This window comes from Pavona decussata, unplaced genomic scaffold (assembly GCF_977016875.1).
Source record: "Pavona decussata unplaced genomic scaffold, jaPavDecu1.1 SCAFFOLD_112, whole genome shotgun sequence".
Classification (NCBI taxonomy): Eukaryota; Metazoa; Cnidaria; class Anthozoa; order Scleractinia; family Agariciidae; genus Pavona; species Pavona decussata.
In genome coordinates, this window is record NW_028145526.1 from 1,010,347 (window position 1) to 1,031,830 (window position 21,484).

A 21,484-nucleotide genomic window follows, 5' to 3' on the forward strand; every position below is an offset into this window, starting at 1 on the left:
GTTAGTTTTCTTACGTTTTAGGATTAGTCATTCTTACATTTGGGGGTTAGTTTTCTTACGTTTTAGGGTTAGTCATTCTTAAGTATGGGGGTTAGTTTTCTTACTTTTAGGGATTAGTTATTCTTACATTTGGGGGTTAGTTTTCTTATGTTTGGGGGCTAGTCATTCTTACGTTTGGGGGTTAGTTCTCTTACGTTTGGGTTTTAGTCGATCTTACGTTTAGTGGGTAATTTTTCTACGCTTGGGGGCTAGTCATTCTTAAGTTTGGGGGTTAGTTTTCTTACATTTGGGGATTATTCGTTCTTATGTTTAGGGGTTAGTCTTCTTACGTTTTGGGGTTAGTCATTCTTACGTTTGGAGGTTAGGTTATTTAGCTTTGAGGATTAGACATTTTTACATTTGGGGGTTAGTTTTCTTACGTTTCGTGGTTGGTCATTCTTTTGTTTGGGTGTTATTTTTCTTACGTTTAGAGGTTAGTCATTCTTACTTTTTGGGGGCTAGTTTTCTTACGTTTGGGGGTTAGTCATTCTTACGTTTGCGCGTTAGTTTCCTTACGTTTTTGGTTAGTTATTCTTACCTATGGGGTTAGTTTTCTTACGTTTGGCGCTTAGTCATTCTTACGTTTAAGGGTTAGTTTTTTTACCATTGGGGTTAAACATTCCTACATTTGGGGTTAGTTTTCTTACGTTTGGCGGTTAGTTATTCTTACGTTTGAGGGTTAGTCATTCTTACGTTTGGGGGTTAGCTTTCTTACGTTTGGGAGTTAGTCATTCTTACGTTTGGGGGCTAGTTTTCTAACCTTTTGGGGATTATACATTTTTACATTTGGAGGTTAGATTTCTTTCGTTTCGTGGTTAGTTATTCTTACGTTTGGGGTTGGTCATTTTTACGTTTGAGGGTTAGTTTTCTTACGTTTAGTGTTTAGTTTTCTTACGTCTGGGGGCTACTTTTCCTACTGTTTGGGGATTAGACATTTTTACATTTGGGGGTTAGATTTCTTACGTTTCGTGGTTAGTCATTCTTACGTTTGGGGGTTAGTTTTCTTACGTTTGGGGGTTAGTCATTTTTACGTTTGGGCGTTAGTTTCCTTAGATTTGGTGGTTAGTCATTCTTACGTATGTGGTTAGTTTTCTTACGTTTGGCGGTTAGTTTTTTTACGTTTGGCGGTTAGTCATTCTTACGTTTGGTGTTAGTTTTTGTAACGTTTGGGGTTAGACATTCTTACATTTGGGGGTTAGTTTTCTTACGTTTTAGGGTTAGTTATTCTAACGTTTGGGGGTTAGTTTTCTTACGTTTAGGGATTAGTCATTCTTACATTTGGGGACTAGTTTTCTTACGTTTTAGGGTTAGTCATTCTTAAGTATGGGGGTTAGTTTTCTTACGTTCAAGGATTAGTCATTGTTACATTTGGGGGTTTGTTTTCTTACGTTTTAGGGTTACTCATTCTTACGTTTGAGGGTTAGTTTTCTTACGTTTAGGGATTAGTCATTCTTACATTTGGGGGTTAGTTTTCTTACGTTTTAGGGTTAGTCATTCTTAAGTATGGGGGTTAGTCTTGTTACGTTTAGGGATTAGTTATTCTTACATTTGGGGGTTAGTTTTCTTATATTTGGGGGTTAGTTATTCTTACGTTTGGGGGTTAGTTTTCTTACGTTTGGGTTTTAGTCGATCTTACGTTTAGTGGGTAATTTTTGACGCTCGGGGGCTAGTCATTCCTAAGTTTGGGGGTTAGTTTTCTTACATTTGGGGATTATTCGTTCTTATGTTTAGGGGTTAGTCTTCTTACGTTTTGGGGTTAGTCATTCTTACGTTTGGAGGTTAGGTTATTTAGCTTTGAGGATTAGACATTTTTACCTTTGGGGGTTAGTTTTCTTACGTTTCGTGGTTGGTCATTCTTCTGTTTGGGTGTTAGTTTTCTTACGTTTAGAGGTTAGTCATTCTTACTTTTTGGGGGCTAGTTTTCTTACGTTTGGGGGTTAGTCATTCTTACGTTTGCGCGTTAGTTTCCTTACGTTTTTGGTTAGTTATTCTTACCTATGGGGTTAGTTTTCTTACGTTTGGCGCTTAGTCATTCTTACGTTTAGGGGTTAGTTTTTTTACTTTTGGGGTTAAACATTCCTACATTTGAGGGTTAGTTTTCTTACGTTTGGCGGTTAGTTATTCTTACGTTTGGGGGTTAGTTTTCTTACGTTTAAGGGGGTTAGGTTCCTTACGTTTGGGGGTTAGTGATTCTCCCCTATGGGGGTAAGTTTTCTTCTGTTTGTTGGTTAGTCATTCTTACGTTTGGGGGCTTGTTTTTTTACGTGTGGGGGGTAGTCATTTCTTAAGTATGGGGGTTAGTTTTCTTACATTTTGGGGGTTGGTTATTCTTACGTTTTGGGGTTAGTCATTCTTACGTTTGGGGGATAGTGTTTCCACGTTTGGGGGCTAGTTTTCTTACGTTGGGGGGTTAGTCATTCTTACGTTTGGGGGTTAGTTTTCTTACGTTTAGGGGTTATTTATCCTTACGTTTGAAGGTTAGTTTTCTTACGTTTGAAGGTTAGTCATTCTTACTTTTGGGGGTTAGTTTTCTTACCGTTGGGGACTAGACATTTTTACATATGGGGGTCAGTTTTCCTAGGTTTAGGGGTTAGTCATTCTTACATTCGGGTGTTAGTTTTCCTACGTTTGGGGGTTAGTCTTTCTTACGTTTGGGGGTTAGTGTTCTTACGTTTGGGTTTTAGTCGATCTTACGCTTAATGGGTAGTTTTTCTGCGTTTGGGGGCTTGTCATTCTTACGTTTGGGGTTTATTCGATTTTACGTTTGGGGGTTAGTCTTCCTATGTTTATTGGTTAGTCATTCTTACGTTTGGGGGTTAGTTTTCTTAGCTTTGGGGATTAGACATTTTTACATTTGGGAGTTAGTTTTCTTACGTTTCGTGGTTAGTCATTCTACCGTTTTGGTGTTATTTTTCTTACGTTTGGGGGTTAGTTATTCTTACGTTTGCGCGCTAGTTTCCTCACGTTTAGTGGTTAGTCATTCTTACGTATGGGGGTTAGTTATTCTTACGTCTAAGGTATATTTTTCTTACGTTTTGGGGTTAGTCATTCTCACATTTGGGGGTTAGTTTTCGTACGTTTGGCGGTTAGTCATTCTTACGTTTGGTGGTTAATCATTCCTACGTATGGGGGTTAGTTTTCTTACGTTTAAGGGGGTTATTTATTCTTACGTTTGAGGGTTAGTTTTTTTACTTTTGGGGGCTACTCATTGTTTCGTTTGGGGGTTAGTTTTCTTACGTTTAAGGGTTAGTCATTCTATTTTGGGGGGGTTAGTTTTGTTACGTTTGAGGGTTAGTTTTCTTACCTTTAGAGATTAGTCATTTTTAGATTCGAGGGTTAGTTTTCTTAATTTTGGGGGTTAGTTATTGTTACGGTTGGGGGTTAGTCATTCTTACGTTCGGGGTTAGTTTTCTTACGTTTAGGGGTTATTTATTCTTTCGTTTGGGGGTTAGTTTTCTTACCTTTGGGGATTAGTCATTCTTATATTTGGGGGTTAGTTTTCTTACGTTTTGGGGTTAGTTATTCTTACGTTTGGGGGTTAGTTTTCTTACGTTTGTGGGTTATTTATTCTTACGTTTGGGGGTTAGGTTTCCTACGTTTAGGGGTGAGTCATTCTTAAGTTTGGGGGTTAGTTTCCTTCTGTTTGTCGGTTAGTCATTCTTACGTTTGGAGGTTAGTTTTGTTACGTTTCGGGGTTAGTGATTCTTACGTTCCTGTTCTAGTTTTCTTACGTTTGGGGGTTAGTCATTCTTACGTTTAGGGGTTATGTTTTTTTACGTTTGGTTGTTAGTCATTCTTAAGTATGGGGGTTAGTGTTGTTACGTCTCGGGGTTAGTGATTCTTACGTTTTGGGGTTAGTAATTATTACATTCGAGGGTTAGTTTTCTTACGTTTGGGGGTTAGTCATTCTTACGTTTGCGCGTTAGTTTCCTCACGTTTGGTGGTTAGTCATTCTTACGTATAGGGGTTATTTTTCTTACGTTTTGCGGTTAGTCATTTTTACGTTTAGGGGTTAGTTTTCTTTCCTTTGGGGTTAGACATTGTTACATTTGGCGGTTAGTTTTCGTACGTTTGGCGGTTAGTCATTCTTACGTTTGGGGGTTAGTCAGTCCTACGTATTGGGCTTAGTTTTCTCCCGTTTAAGGGGGTTATTTATTCTTACGTTTGGGGGTTAGTTTTCTTACTTTTGGGGGTTAGTCATTGTTTCGTTTGGGGGTTAGATTTCTTACGTTTGAGGGTTAGTTTTCTTACCTTTGGGGATTAGTCATTTTTTACATTTGAGAGTTAGTTTTCTTGAGTTTGGGGGTAAGTCATTGTTACGGTTGGGGGTTAGTTTTCTTACGTTTAGGGGTTAGTTATTCTTTCGTTTGGGGGTTAGTTTTTTTACCTTTGAGGATTAGTCATTCTTATATTTGGGGGTTAGTTTTCTTACGTTTGGGGGTTAGTCATTCTTACGTTTGGGGGTTTTTTATTGATACGTTTGGGTGTTAGTTTTCTTACGTTTGGGGGTTAGTCATTCTTACGTTTAGGGGTTAGGTTCCCTACGTTTTGGGGCTAGTCATTTTTACGTTTGGGGGTTAGTTTTCTTCTGTTTGTCAGTTAGTCATTCTTACGTTTGGAGGTTAGTTTTGTTACGTTTCGGGGTTAGTGATTCTTACGTTTGGGTTCTAGTTTTCTTACTTTTGGTGGTTAGTCATTCTTACGTTTAGGTATTAGTTTCCTTATGTTTTGGGGTAATCATTCTTACGTTTGGGGGTTAGTTTTTTTCCGTTTTGGTTTTAAACGATGTTACGTCTAGTGGGTTATTTTTCTACGTTTGGGGGCTCGTCATTCTTACGTTTGGGGGTAGTTTTTTTATGTTTGGGGGTTATTCGTTCTTACGTTGGGGGGTTAGTCTCCTTACGTTTAGGGGTTAGTCATTCTTACGTCTGGAAGTTAGTTTTCGTAGCTTTGGGGATTAGACATTTTTACAGTTCGGGGTTTGTTTTCTTACATTTCGTGGTAAGTCATTCTTCCGTTTGGGTGTTAGTTTTCTTACGTTTTGGGGTTAGTGATTCTTACTTTTTGGGGTCTAGTTTCTTACTTTTGGGGGTTAGTCATTCTTAAGTTTGGGGGTTGGTCATTCTTACGTTTGGGGGTTAGTTTTCTTCGGTTTGTCAGTTAGTCTTTCTTACGTTTGGGGGCTAGTTGTCTTACGTGTGGGGGTTAGTCATTCTTACGTTTAGGGGTTAGTTTCCTTACGTTTGGTGGTTAGTCATTTTTAAGTATGGGGGTTAGTTTTCTTACGTTTGAGGGTTAGTCATTCTTACGTTTGGGGGTTAGTCAATCTCACGTTTGGAGTTTTTTTTCTTATGTTTGAGTTTTAGTTAGTTTCACCTTTGGTAGGTAATTTTTCTACGTTTGGTGGTTAGTGATTCTGACGTATGGGGTTTAGTTTTAGTACCCTTGAGGATTAGACATTTTTACATTTGGGGGTTAGGTTTCTTTCGTTTGGGGGTTAGTCATTTTTACGTTTGGGGGTTAGTTTTCTTACCTTCGGGGAATTTTTTTTTTTTTGTTGGTTAATTTTTATTACCTTTGGGGATTAGACATTTTTACTATTAGGGTTTAGTTTTCTTACTTTACGGGGTTAGTTATTCTTACGTTTTGGGGGTTAGTTTTCTTACGTTTGGGTTGTTGTCATTCTTACGTTTAGTTGGTAATTTTTCTACGTTTGGGGGCTTGTCATTCTTACGTTTGGGGGTTATTCGTTCTTATGTTTGGGGGTTAATCTTTTTACGTTTAAGGGGTTAGTAAATCTTACGTTTTCTAGCTTTGTGGATTAAACATTTTTACATTTGGGGTTAGTTTTCTTACGTTTTGTGGTTAGTCGTTCTTACGTTTGGGGGTTAGTTTTTTTACTTTTTGGGGTTAGGCATTCTTACGTTTGGGGGTTAGTCATTCTTACGTATGGGTGTTTGTTTTCTTACTTTTAACGATTAGTCATTCTTACGTTTTGGGGTTAGTTTTCTTACCTTTGGGTTAGACATTCTTACATTTGTCGGTTAGGTTTCTTACGTTTGGCGGTTGGTCAATCTTACGTTTGGGGTTAGTCATTCTTACGTTTGAAGGTTAGTTTTCTTACGTTTGAGGGTTATTCATTCTTATGTTTGGGGGTTAGTTTTTTTACTTTTGAGGGTTAGTTATTGTTTTGTTTAGGGGTTTTTGATTCTTACGTTTTTGGGCTAGTTTTCTTACGTTTGGAGGTTATTTATTCTTACGTTTGGGGGTCTGTTTTCTTATGTTTGGGGGTTAGTCATTCTTACGTTTGGGGATTAGGCATTCTTACATTTGGGGGTTAGTTTTCTTACGTTTGGGCGTAAGTTTTCTTACGTTTGGGGGTTAGTCATTCTTACGTTTAAGCGTTAGTTTCCTAACGTTTGGTGGTTAGTTATTCTTACGTATGGGGGTTAGTTTTCTTACGTTCGGGGGTCAATTCTCTTACTTTTGGGGTTAGAGATTCTTACATTTGAGGGTTTGTCATTCTCACGTGTGGGTGTTAGTCATTCCTACGCATGGGGGTTAGTTTTCTTACGTTTAAGGGGGTTATTCATTCTTACGTTTGGGGGTTAGTTTTCTTACTTTTGGCGGTTAGTTTTTTACGTTTAAGTCTTAGTCATTATTACGTATAGGGGTTAGTTTTCTTACGTTTGAGGGTGATTTTTCTTACCTTTTTGGATTAGTCATTTTTACATTCGGGGGTTAGTTTTCTTACCTTTGGTGGTTAGTCATTCTGACGTATGGTTGTTAGTTTTCTTACCTTTTAGGATTAGACATTCTTACCTTTGGGAGGTTGTTTTTTTACGGTTTGGGTTTAGTCATTTTTACGTTTGGGGGTTAGGTTTCTTACGTTTGGGGGTTAGTCATTCTTACGGTTGAGGGTTAGTTTTCTTACCTTTGGGGATTAGTCATTCTTACTTTAGGGGGTTAGTTTTCTTACCTTTGGGGATTAGATATTCTTACATTTGGGGGTTAGTTTTTTTACGTTTGGGGGCTAGTCATTCTTACGTTTGGGGGTTAGTTTTTTTACGTCTGGGGGTTAGTCTTTCTTACGTTTTCGGGTTAGTGATTCTTACGTTTGGGATCTAGTTTTCCTACGTTTTGGGGTTAGTCATTCTTACGTTTGGGGGTTAGTTTCCTTACGTTTGGTTGTTAGTCATTCTTACGTATTGGGGTTAGTTTTCTTACCTTTTGGGGATTAGACATTCTTACATTTGGGGGCTAGTTTTCTTACGTTGGGGGGTTAATCATTCTTACGTTTGGGGGTTAGTTTCCTTAAATATGGTGGTTAGTCATTTAAACGTATGGGGGTTAGTTTTCTTACGTTTTGGGGTTAGTCATTCTTACGTTTGGGGGTTAGTTTTATTACGTTTGGGATTAGTTTTTTTTACGTTCTGGGGTTTTTTATTGTTACGTTTAGGGGTTAGTTTTCTTATGTTTTGGAGTTTTTGATTCTTACGTTTGGGGGCTAGTTTTTTTACGTTTGGGGGTTAGTCATTCTTACGTTTCGGGGTTAGTTTCCTTACGTTTGGTGGTTAGTCATTCTTACGTTTAAGGGTTAGTTATTTTTACGCTTGGGGGTTAAGTTTCTTACGGTTGGGTTTTAGTCATTTAAACGTTTGGTGGGTAATCTTTGTACGTTTTGGGGCTAGTCATTGTTACGTTTTGGGGTTAGTTTTCTTACGTTTGGAGGTTAGTCATCCTTACGTATGGGGGTTAGTTTTGTTACGTTTGGGGATTAGTCATTCTTACGTAGGGGGGTTAATTTTTATTACGTTTGGGGATTAGACATTTTTACATTTGGGGGTTAGTTTTCTTACGTTTGGGGGTTAGTCATTCTTACGTTTTTGGGTTAGTCTTCTTACTTTTGGGGGTATGTCATTCTTACGTTTGGGGGTGCTAGTTTTTTTACGTTTGGGGGTTAGTGTCCTTACATATGGTGGTTAGTCATTCAAACGTATGGGGTTAGTTTTCTTACGTTTGGGGGTTAGTCATTCTTACGTTTGGGGGTTTAGTTTTCTTACGTTTGGGATTTTTTTTTTACGTTCTTGGGTTATTCATTGTTACGTTTAGGGGTTAGTTTTCATATGTTTGGGGGTTTTTGATTCTAACGTTTGGGGGCTAGTTTTTTTACCTTTGGGGGTTAGTCATTCTTACGTTTTGGGGTTAGTTTCGTGACGTTTGGTGGTTAGTCATTCTTACGTTTGGGGGTTAGTCATTTTTATGTTTGGGGGTTAATTTTCTTACGGTTGGGTTTTAGTCATTCATACGTTTGGTGGGTAATTTTTCTACGTTTTGGGGCTAGTCATTCTTACGTTTGGGGGTTAGTCACTCTTACGTTTGGGGGTTAATTTTTATTACGTTTGGGGATTAGACATTTTTACATTTGGGGGTTAGTTTTCTTACGTTTGGGGGTTAGTTTTCTTACTTTTGGGGGTATGGCATTCTTACGTTTTAGGGTTATTTTTTTTTTACGTTTGGGGGTTAGTCATTCTTACGTTTGGGGGTTAGTTTTCTTACGTTTGGGGGTTAGTCATTCTTACATTTGGGGGTTAATTTTTATTACGTTTGGGGATTAGACATTTTTACATTTGGGGGTTAGTTTTCTTACGTTTGGGGGTTAGTTACTCTTACGTTTGGGGGTTAATTTTTTTTACGTTTGGGGGTTAGTCATTCTTACGTTTGGGGGTTAGTCATTCTTACATTTGGGGGTTAATTTTTATTACGTTTGGGGATTAGACATTCTTACATTTTGGGGTTAGTTTTCTTACGTTTGGGGGTTAGTCATTCTTACGTTTGGGGGTTAGTTTTCCTACTTTTGGGGGTATGGCATTCTTACGTTTTAGGGGATAGTATTTTTTTTTTTACGTTTGGGGATTAGTTATTCTTACGTTTGGGGGTTAGTTTTCTTACGTTTGGCGGTTAGTTTAAAAAGTAGTAAACAGTCTGTTGGCTTTTAGGAGGTAAAAGTGAATCGCTGTTTTCGCTGTAATTGTGCTGATCATATGGTACGTGACCCGAATTTTCCTGCCTGTAACATTAAATGTAATGCATGCGGCGGGATTGGACATTTTGCAATCTGTTATAAAACAAAGGAACGCAAGCCCCTTACGAGAGATGACGAGGGAAGTAATAATAGTCGGGTTTGAGCCTACCAACTATCAGAGGATTCAGCTACTGGCCAACAAGATTATTATGTGTTTACAATTGATTCTGGAGCCTCGTGCATTGTGATTGATCAAGCAACCTGGGAAGTTTTGAATAAGAAGCGTATCCATGGTGAGTCCAAGAAATCAAGCAAAAAGTTGCTTGCTTATGGGCAAAAAGATCCTATTGAGGCGATTGGGACATTTTTGTGTTCGAGATTGTGTGCGAGATCAGTGGCGCCAGTTGTGTGGGCGAATTTACAGTAGTTAAAGGTTCAGGAAGACTTCTACTCGGAAAGAACACTGCAGAGAAGTTGGGCGTGTTAAGAGTCGGTCCAGATGTGTGTTCATTAACTACTGAAGGGAGTGATGCAGACATCCGTGAGAAGTATAGAGAGGTTTTTACGGGGGTTGGAAAGCTGAAGGATTTTCAACTGAAATTACATATAAAGGACGATGTCACACCTGTTGCACAACCCGTACGGAGACTGCCATTTGGTTTAAGAGCCAAGGTTGACGAGAAGTTGGATGAACTGGTAACCAAAGACATAATCGAGGAGGTGACACACAACCCAACTGAATGGGTGTCGCCGTTGGTTGTTTTCCTGAAGGCAGATGGTTACATTTGGATTTGTGTGGACATGCGGAGGGCGAATTCAGCAATAGAGAGGGAAAGACACTCCATCCCTACAATTGAGGGAGTCTTGTATGACCTTAATGGCTCAACTGTTTTCTCAAAGCTCGACCTCAAGTGGGGCTTCCACCAGGTGGAACTTGATGAAAGATCTCGCGAGATCACAACGTTTGTTACGCACCGTGTTTTGTATAGGTACAAACGTTTGATGTTTGGGGTAACATCGGCACCTGATAAGTACCAGAAAATTGTGGCGGATGTTTTGCATGGTTGTGAGGGAGTGGCTAATTTGGCAGATGATTTGATTGTACATGGCTGTGGCATAAAGGAACACGACAGGAATTTGAATGCTGTACTGACCCGATTGAAAGAGAAAGGACTAACCTTGAATGGGTACAAATGTCAGTTTCGTCTTCCCAAGCTTACATTTTTTTTGGTCATGATCTGAGTAGACAAGGTGTTGCACCTGGTAAAGAGAAAGTGGCCGCGATCTTGAATGCAAGCCCTCCACAAGATGCCTCTCAGGTCAGATCATTTGTTCAGCTTGTACAATATTCTGCAAAGTTTCTTCCCCACTTTGCGCAGGAAGCAGAACCACTCAGGAGCCTCCTGAGGAAGAGTCAGCCTTTTATCTTGGGTGAAGCACAGCAAGCGTAGTCAGGCCACTACGCTTGCATATTTCAGAGGAGATTGTAACACGCGGATCATAGCCGATGCAGGTCCACAGGGTTTAGGTGCAGTGCTGCCTCAACTTCAATACGGCGAGTGGCGAGCGATGAAGAGAGTAAAGACGCCTACTGGACCCTGGCAAGACATAGCCATAGACTTGATGGGCCCTCTTCGCACTGGAGAAAGTTTGCTCGTAGTCGTAGACTATTACAGCAGGTTCTACGAGGTAGCGATCATGAACTCAACAGCAGCTAAGAGAGTGGTGGATGTACTGACACAGATATTCTCCACATATGGATTTCCATTTACACCCAAGTCTGATAATGGTCCTCAGTTTTGCTGTGTGGAGTTTGAGAAGTTTCTCTCTGATCACGGAATCGAACACTTGACTTCTCCACCATTCTGGCCACAGGCCAATGGACATGTCGAAAGACAGAACAGAACTTTGCTGAAGACTTTGAAAGTTGCTCACTTTGAGGGGAAAGACTGGCGTGAGGAACTGCAGAAGTTTCTGCTAGCATATAGATCCACACCGCAAACAAGCACTGGTGTTACTCTTGCGTTCCTTATGTTTGGCAAAGAGTTGAAAACCAAACTTCCGGAGTTGAGGTGCGCTGGGAACCTGTTGGACGAGTGGGTCAGAGATCGTGATTGGAATCACAAGTTCACCCACAACGAACATGCTGACAACAAGCGGGGTGCCGCCGAAAGCCCCATAGTGCCTTGAGATCTGGTTTTACTGAAGAACACGAAGACGTCTGGCAAGCTAGAAGCAAACTTTGAGAGTGAGCCATACAAAGTGCAGACTAAGGAAGGAACTGAGGTGACGGTTAGGTCAAAGGAGGGGACGGAATACAGGCGAAACAGCTCATTTGTTAAGCCGTACAACCCACCCAGGGAATTCCCGGAAGCCACAGAGCTCGCTTCCCAAGAAGCCACAGAGACCGCTTCTCAAGAAGCACCCAAAACTCTTCCACTAGAGGAGAGTATAGCGACATCAAAGCCCAGGCGGACTGTCAGAATGCCGAAGAAGTACGAGGACTATGTACTTTAAGAACTGAACCCTGTTTGACATGTTGGACTTATGTTGAAGTCTGTTAGATTTGCTTTCATGTTATTGGATTTGGATTTTTTCGGACAGTCTTATTAAGATAACTCAATGCGAGCATAACAGTTTTCGTACAGATTTATTTTTCGCTGTTTAGTGCTTTATTGACTTCTACTTGTAGTCTGTTTGTCTCTAAAGAAAGGAAGGTATGTAATGTATCAATAGCATTGTCTACCGGAGGTTGTGTTAGCTGAAGTTCTCGCATTCTGTAAACGTGCAAAGGATCATGGGGTTTTGTGTGGGCCATGTTTTCCGGATGTCATGGCGGCTGAATAAAGAGTAGTTCTTTTCATAGTTAAATCTGGTTTATTACTCGGCCATCCGGGCGTCATTGTTACAACATCTACGATTGGAAATAAAATTGAGCTGCTTTTGAAGGTTGTAGATGGTCAAAGCTGTGATTCACGTCCTGCTGATTTCTCTGGACGTTTCACTTGTAGCAGAACACATAACGGAAAAATGCACAGTACACTCGGCCAGACTCTTTTAAAGTTGTTAAACCATGATCTATGCAAAATTAACTCAAACTGAAACAACATATTAACCGAGAAGTTGATATCTTAGTACTTTGGGCTTCAACTAATAAATCCATAATTTTAGATTATTTTTGTTGTATAATATATAGAGGATATTACATAACTGCGCGGAGATACGAAATTTCTCTTCGAGTGTTGAAAAATATTTCACGAGTGAGCGCAGCGAACGAGTGAAATATTTTTCAAAACGAGCAGAGAAATTTCGTATCCCCAAGCTGCCATGTAATATTCTATTTATTATATAAAGACCACTGAAACACCAAACCATTTCATTTTCGCTGCGAAAGGCGCGATTTATTATGTAACCATAGAAACGGTATTATTTTCACGTGTGAAAATAACGTGTTATCTTCACGTGAGAAGATATCACGTTTTTGCGCGGAAGCTCACCTGATATTTCACTGTTGTTTATATAATAAAACAAACTTTTGAAGGCGTACGAATAAGAAATTGCAATGGTGTCTTGGTCTTTGAGTGTATTTGAAACAGAGTCCGTTTTTCGAAAACAAATGGCTGGCAATGTTTCGGATAAGGATCTAAAGGAGTATTTAAGTCCATCCAGTCGGGAAGTTGTAAATTTTGTTATCTAACACCACGGACGTTATTAGAGTACATCTCAAAGCAATAAAAAAGAATATTTAGTGCAATGAATACAAGTGCAGTACATTAATATATTTTCTTTATAAGGAAACAAATTACAGTAAATTAAGCCTTCATCTAATATTCATTTGTCTTTTCTTTGCGGTAAAAACATATCCTTATATGCATAAGATAAAAATGAGTAGGATAGACATTTGGGGGTTGAGGATTCAGCGACGATAGAAGTGTCCCATTTGTTTGTATTGCCTGGCGTCTTGTATTCCAATTGGTGCGTGTGACTCAGAAAAACCAAGAAGTTGTTTCGACGGAAAACCGTCGACGGTTCATTTTGATGGATATCTGTTAGGAAAACCATATTAATTTGTCTAAAGTTTTCTTCGGCAAAATGCTCGTTCAAAATTTCGTAACACTCTAAAACCACATATGAAATATTTATACGCAGTGCGGTTGCGTAGATAACTGCTAGAACCTTTCTTCAATATACTCTAAAACAAATCCCTTTCGTTTTCGAAGGGTCAAATATCTCGTTAAAATGCGACATAAGCCATCTGCTAGCATTTTCGTAAAGCCAACAACAGCTCGCAAAAAAAGGGGAATAATTTTTCGTCCCCTAAAAACTACCTACAACTTAAATTTTCTGTTAAACTTAACCGAAGCGATCAAACTGTATTAGCTTGTACAAATTTACCTTTAAAAGGACACAAAACAATCAGTGGGAACAAAGGAAACAATATTTTAAGTATTTTAATTAAATGTTCTCGTAAGGTGTCCCTGAAATACAGCAGTAGGCTTTTCAATACATTTTCAAATTGGTTGAATAACTGTGTGCATGTTTAATTTATTGCGCAACATAGCTTAATTAACCATCGTTTCTTCATAGGAGTGACATCGAAGAACAGATCAAAGCGGTAAACTTGTGTTGATCTCAAACAGGCTGCTTCGTAAAACGTACTTGTCGACTGTGCTTTCTTAAATTAAAATGAAATGTCAGTAGAAAAAAGAAATTTATCGGGATGAGATCTCGCTGTTTATTAACATATATGTTCTAAGTTAGATTATTTTCCTTGTTTAGTTCCAGTTGCATCCCAGCTATTGAATGGTACAATTTTTGAGCAATACGTCAACTTACTCCGAGATCAGAAACAGCCAGACTGTTGTGCAAGAAAAGATATGGAAGTTACAGAAGTGAACTTTTGTAGGTTTCTGTTTGAATATCATACAAAAAAAATGGACACTTGTTTTCCGATCGTTTTAAAGAGCAGGGATGGTTGCAGGTGTTTAGGATATCATCAACAAGAAAACGTTTAAATCTTATTTGAAGTTCTCTTCCTATAATAAAGATGAAATGTCACCCCGAAATGGTATTAAATTTTGGCCAGTTTGGAACTGGAGAATTTTGTCTTTGAAGACACCGACGTAATAAGTTTAATTAATCTGTTTTTGTGTGCATCTTTGATGTGTTTTAATAAATGTATTTTGATAAGCGGGCCACGCGGTTAACAGATCAAGAAAGTTAAGTAAACGTGATGTATAACAGGAAGAGTTTATTTTTCAGTGCTTGCTACCACATCAATTACTACGATGGTGTCATTAACACTTTCATCTGCAGATGGTATATAAGAATTTTTCTTATATTTTACGACTTGGAATCAAAATCAGCTCCTAAAGGAAAGGAGCTTCTCCGCTAGATGGTTTGCCAGTTATAAAAACCGTGAAGAAAATTTACTCGAATTTATCCATTCGTGTAACATATGTTCACCAATTAACTCGGTTTGGATTAATGAAATTGGAGGTTGGATCGCCCTATCCCCGGCCTACCGCTCTCCTCTTGATGAAGGTTCTTATAATTTTGTGACAGATTTTTTGACATCTTTCGGACAACTTTACGATGACTTCAGTGTCGAATGACTTCAATATGCGAATGAAATTCAAGATCTCCAAGGTGGAGCCTTCAGCGTTACCGTGTAACTTGAATTTCCTTTTCCATAATAAAGCTGACATATGATGACCCAAAACAACATTAAAATTCGTCTCTTAAACAACCGGATATTTCAGTTTATTTAAGCACCGACGCAGCGAGAGTGGAATGTTATTGTGTGCTGCTTCCACGTATTTTTTGGCCAATATGTTTTGTTTCAGTCTATTTCAGGAGATAAACGAGTGACTTCTCAGGCAAAATGCAATTGAAAAACAGTTCGAGCAAGTAAGCTAGAAAATTTTTGTCAATTATGTGAAAAAAGTTTCTTTTTTTTTTGGTGATGAATAAATGCTTTTTCTTCAATTTTAGAAACAGAAACTCTTGTGTAATTGTTTTTCGTAACAGTTGCTCTTTGTAAGAGGAATACAATCAGCTGCTAAATGAAAGGAACTTCCTGACGATAGATCTTTGTCATAGATGCTGTGCAATATTTATTTCACTAATTAACTCGGTTTGCGTCCACGAAATTACAGTGCTGGGCACCGTACTGCTATTACTTTTGATGAAGTTTTTGATCAGTTGGTGACAAATTTTTGTCATCTTTTTGACAACTGTGTGATGGCTTCAGTGCCAACCGACCAATCAAATTCAAGGTCTGTTGGAGGTAGGGCCTTCAGTGTAAACTTGAATTTCCTCTTTCATAATAAAGATACCATGTGATTAGCCTGTGAACGCAGAAGTATTTCCGACTGTCGCTCTCTCCACCAAGCGAACATTGAAGGTCGTCCAGTTAAAAAGCGGACATTTTTTACGCAAACGAGAGTGAAATATTGCTTCTTTTTACACGACCATTTCATGTGATGGTGGAATGAACTGTGCTCGATTCTAAGTGGCCCACACGACCGGTGTAGCATGAAGCAACAAGGAAAATTGCTACCCCCCCCCCCTCCCTTTAACAAAAAGCGCTTCTCAACTAGTGATTATATCAATGTTTAATGAAGAAACCAAGATCACCATAAGGTAATTTACAGAAGGACCTACAGACCTACACAATATAAACTATGTAAAATAATGAACGAGAAAGTTATACCATAGTGTTTATCATGAACAAACTTGCTTTCTGCAAAGAATCAGACAAACTATGTTAATTTCCTGCGGAAGAGTTTATAGTTGACTAGTGTCCGATTTTGTTGAAACCTCTGATTCCATTGGAGTGTTGTTATACATGACGACAATTGTTCAAATTTCTTATTTTGTGTTTTATTTTTCACCTAATTTGGCCTGGTTTATTGCCTTCATGTTAATGTAAAGTGAAAAAGTTCCTATGAACGCAACTAGTTCCTTCCTCCAATCTAAGTCCTAGATTTTTCTTTTGGAGGTCAAATAATCATTATATATCTGCAGTATCGTTCAACTCCGAAAACAGACCGGTTGGGGGGGAGGGGGGGTGTTATTGGAAGGAATTTTGTCCTTCAAAATCGGTTGTGTTTAACATATATAAGTATAAAACATGAAACAGCTTAATTAAACCAGCTAGCCCTGGGGGGAGGGGTACTTACTATTGAGATTTGGGTTGGGCTCATATTCAGAAATTTACGATATTTTCATAATAACACTGATTTTCAGGCGTTTTTTAACACCATGTTATAAAGGCCAAGCACTGCATCTTAGGGTGATTACGGCTCTTACCAAGTTTACACCAGTCGAAAGTAGCCTTTACAGCAGGACTCAAATAGGGCCCTTAATATGTTTTTCAAACAAAATGGTGTGCTTCAGCTCTGAAACTGTTCGATCAACATATGAACTTCGTTTAGAGTTATAGAAGTAAACTTCCTGCAGTCTCCCCAGTTAGCAGGCTACAACTGACGGGCTTGACACTAAAAAAGTTATTGATTGATCGATTCATTCATCAAAGCAACCGAAAATCTACATATATATTCTTCTCTACCTTCCAACCTTTCAAAAATACAAATGATTTTATAATTACCAAGCGAAGAGCACTATGCGTTAAATTTAGAAGGATATGAATTTCATCGTTAAGGGCTGTACCTCTTGATACAGAGCTCTTTAAAGGGCGCGCTTTTCAACTCCGAAACTATTAGACATGCCTATTTGAACCTATTTGAAATTGGGCATATATAACTTATTGCAGTGTCCTCAATTGGAGGGTTACTTGATTAAACACTCCGGAGGCATTTACATATCCACACTTCTTCACCTGCCTCCCTTTTAAAACTACAAATGATTGTATCAAAGAAGAACTTCGCATCGTACGAAAAAACTTCCGGACGTCCAAGACAACTTAAAGAATTCGATATAACGAAACTTTGAATCAAGAATCTCTGTTCAAAAGAGGCTATCCTAAAGCGCTTCCTAAAAATCTCCTCAAGAAACTCAGTTCAAAAATAGCAAGTTGGTACGTCGATCAAAAACAAATAAATGAAATGAGCTATAACAACTTGCCATAAGTTACAACGTAGCTATACTGAATCTTAAAACTATTCCCACAAAACGCCAGCATACAATTTGAAATCCATCTTTGTACAAAATATGTATCATATGTATCCTGCCGAAAGGATAAATCGGTCATGACATTGTTTTGAGGTTTTATCAAGTCTTACAGTCTTCAACTTCTTGGTTCGCTATTTAGAGGTCAACCTCGCAAAGAAATGTTTGCGAGCTACTTGTAACATTTAACCCGCCTTTCACGCGTATAGGCCTGTAAGGGACCAACAGAAGATGACACGCCGAATTGTGTCTGGCCTCAATACTAGTGACTTTGTTCTTCGCACATCTTCCCAATGTGGATACGCCTGCCAAGGCCATGCACTGGGTAACACAAAACAAACCCCCATTTTTTTTAAACAAAGTAAAGGTAAAAGCGCGAATTGAAAAGCCAGTAACATTTACCCTCACGGTTCTGTATGTCCGCTGGTCATGTACCAAAAGATTTCGTTCAGTTGTGACTTGAACATGCATTTCGCAGGATATTCATGACAGTGTGTCGAATGTGTCTCATTTTCCAGCAGTAAATCAAGGGATTCAGAGATGAATTAAGAAACAGCAGCATCCAAGTGTAACACTGTATGACGATATTTAGAGGTTTCGCAGAAGTGATTGCTATAGTCCATAACATACACATGTCTGGTAAATAACAAACCATAAATACCAGACATACATAAATTGCTGCTATGGCAAATTTTCGCAGCCTCTCAACATTTGCCATTTCACCATTCTGTGTTACTTGTTGTACAGTGAGTTCCATTACTTGAATTTGGTTTATTTGGCCTCGAGCTGTGGAATAAGTCTTGAAGCTCAAGAGTGCTACAGTTGATGCACAAACAAAGAAAAGAATGCCAAAGATGACGTAAATGATGTTGACCGGGATCCACAACCGGATTAACGAGAGAATTGTACTGAACACCCATATGGACATCACCACAGAAACAACGCGCTTGTGTGTCACAAGTTCCTTGTATCTGAGACAAAGGCGAATAGCCAAGAATCTGTCTGTAATTAAAACAACCACAACGAAACACGAAGCAAAGGAAAACAAGTTTGTCGAGACAAGGAGTGCGATGTATGTTGCATAATAAATTCGACTGTTGTCGCTTTGTTTCAACTCCATGATACGAACTGCAACAAACAGTGGTTGAGCCGTTAAACCAACACCAAGATCAGAAACAGCCAGGCTTAGAAGCAATAGCTTTAAAGGCTTTGACAACGCCAAAGTTTTTCTGATGGCGTGAATTGTTACAATGTTCAACATGATGGCGGTATAGGATAAGAAAACGTTAAAGACGCTGTTAACGACGTACCACGAATAGAATTCTTGGGCAGGTTTCATTTTAAAAACTTATAATATAATCCTATAGAGCACTCTTCAGGCAATTTTTGCAGAGGAACAGTTTAACTCACATCTACGATTGGAAATAAAATTCAGCTGTTTTTTGAAGGTTAAAGATAGTCAAAGCTGGGAATCACGTGATGCTGATTTTTCTGGACCTTTCACTTGTAGTAGAACACAGCACGAAAAAATGCACAGTACACTCTCCAGACTCTAAGGTGGGAGGTAAACGTGCCGCTAGATGAAATACTCTTATATTAAGGGAGCGCAGATTGTTAAACCATGATCTATGCAAAAGTAACTCAAACTAAAACTACATATTAACCAAGTAGTTGACATCTTGGGCTTCAACTAGTGGATTAAATCCATAATTAGATTGTTGTTTCATAATATAGCAAACTTTTGAAGCCGTACGAATAAGAAATTGCACTGGTGTCTTGATGTTTGAGTGTATTTGAAGCAGAGTCCGTTTGTCGAAAACAAATGGCTGGTGATGTTTCGGATCAGGATCTTAAGGAGTTTTTGAGTTCATCCAGTAGGAAGTTATAAATTTTGTTATCTAACACCACGGACGTTATTGTAGGTAATTGTTTTGACTGTGTGCATGTTTAATTTATTGCGCAAAATAGCTTAATTAACCATCGTTTCTACATAGGAGTGACATCGAAGAACAGATCAAAGCGGTAAACTTATGAAATTGATCTCAAACAGGCTGCTACGTAAAACGTACTTGTCGACTGTGCTTTCTTAAATTAAAATGAAATGTCAGTAGAAAAAAGAAATTTATCGAGATGAGATCCCGCTGTTTATTAACATACATGTTCTAAGTTAGATTATTTTCCTTGTTTTGTTCCAGTTGCATCCCAGCTATTGAATCGTACAATTTTTGAGCAATAAACCTACTCCGAGATCAGAAACAGCCAGAATGTTGTGCAACATCTTAAAAAGGTTTCAGCAAAAGCAAAAATTGACGAAAATGCATTGTTTTTTGTTGATGCCGCAAATTTTACCGTGTTGGTCATCTCGGATGGCGATGCAAAAGAGATGGCGAAGAAGACGAAATAAAATATAACCAAATAGAACTTCATTACTAGAATAAAAAAGTCTGCATATAGAATCCTGAATGTAGGACACCACATGGTACTCTCCGATCGTTCTTTCGTTCAAACAATTGATCGATCAATCAGGAATACACCCTCACAGCGTGCGAATACTTAATTTTTACTAAGTATTATATTTGGAAAAACCCTCCAAAGACGGAGAACTGCGTCACAATAGTGGAGCGATTTAATTGGTTCATAAATTTGTTACTCATTGTCCAAATGTGGTTCATACTAGATTGAATATTCGCACGCTTTTGGCAAAAGAAAATATATGGGAGTTACACGATTGAGCCTTTGTAGGTTTCTGTTTGAATATAATACAGCAAAAATGGACACTTGTTTTCCGAACTTTTTAAAGAGCAGGGATGGTTGCAGGTGTCTAGGATATCATCAACAACAAAACATTTAGATCTTATTTGAAGTTCTTTTCCTATAATAAAGATGAAATGTCACCCCGAAAAGTTATTAAATTTTGGCCAGTTAGAAACTGGAGAATTTTGTCTTTGAAGACACCGACGTAATTAGTTTAATTAATCTGTTTTTGTGTGCATCTTTGATGTATTTTGATAAATTTTTGATTAGAGGGCCACGTGGTTATGTCACTCATAACAAAAACTCCTTTGGTCCAATGTGACAACGGATAACAGATCAAGGAAGTTAAGTAAACGTGATTGTAAAATGTCTTTTCTTCATATAACAGGAAGTGTTTATTTCTCAGTGCTTGCTACCACATTCATTACTGTGATGGTGTCATTAACTCTTTCATCTGCAGTTGATATATTTGAATATTTCAAGGCATGGAATCAAAATCAGCTCCTAAATGAAAGTAGCTTGTCCGCTAGATAGTTTTTGAAACAGAAACCGTGGGCAAGATTTATTCAAATTTTTACATGTAATATATATTTCACCAATTAACTTGGTTTGTGTACATGAAATTACAGGGCTGGGCGCTGTACCGCTGTTGCTTGATGACGTTTCTGATCATTTTGTGCCGACAGATGTTTGACATTCTTCGGACATCTCTATGATGGCTTCAGTGTCAACTGGCCAGAAGGTTGTGCTTTCAGCGTAAACGTGTAAAGTAAACTAGACTTTTTTTGTTATTTATGCCAAAAAAGGATTTCAAATAAATTAAATGCTTTTTACAATTTTATAAAGAGAAACTCTTGTGCAATTATTTTTTGTGATAGTTGTTCTTTATAAGAGGAATAAAATCAGCTGCTAAATGAAAGGAGCTTGTTCACGACAGGTTTTTGTTTTAGAAACTGTGCAATATTTGTTTCACCAATTAACGTGGTTTACGTCCATGAAATTACAGTGCCGAGCGCCGTACCGCTACCGCTTTTGATTAACTTTTTGATCAGTTAGTGACATATATAAATGAAGATGAGACCCCAGGATTCGAAGCAGCATTAAAGTTCATCCAGTAGGAACTAGGAAATTTTGTTATGAAGTAAAACTGACGTTATTAGAGCTAATTTATCTTACGGTTTGTATCTTTCGTTTAAAACCGCCGGCGGCAAACGGCTTAATCATTTCGAAATTGATCTCATTCAGCTGCTACGTAGAGGCATTTTGTTAAATTGAAAGGAAATGGTCCAACCTATAATCATAAAAGCTCCCCCAGTTAGAAACTGGGAAATTTTGCAAATTAAAAAACACCGACATAATTAAGAATTATTGAAATTATTGAAACTATTAGATATACGAACGAATTTAAAATTACTGATATTTAACTTATTACAGTGTCTACAATTGGAAGGCTAACTGATCAAACACACCGAAACATTAACATATCAACACTTCTCCACCTGTCTCCCTTTTTACAATTGTAACACTACAAAT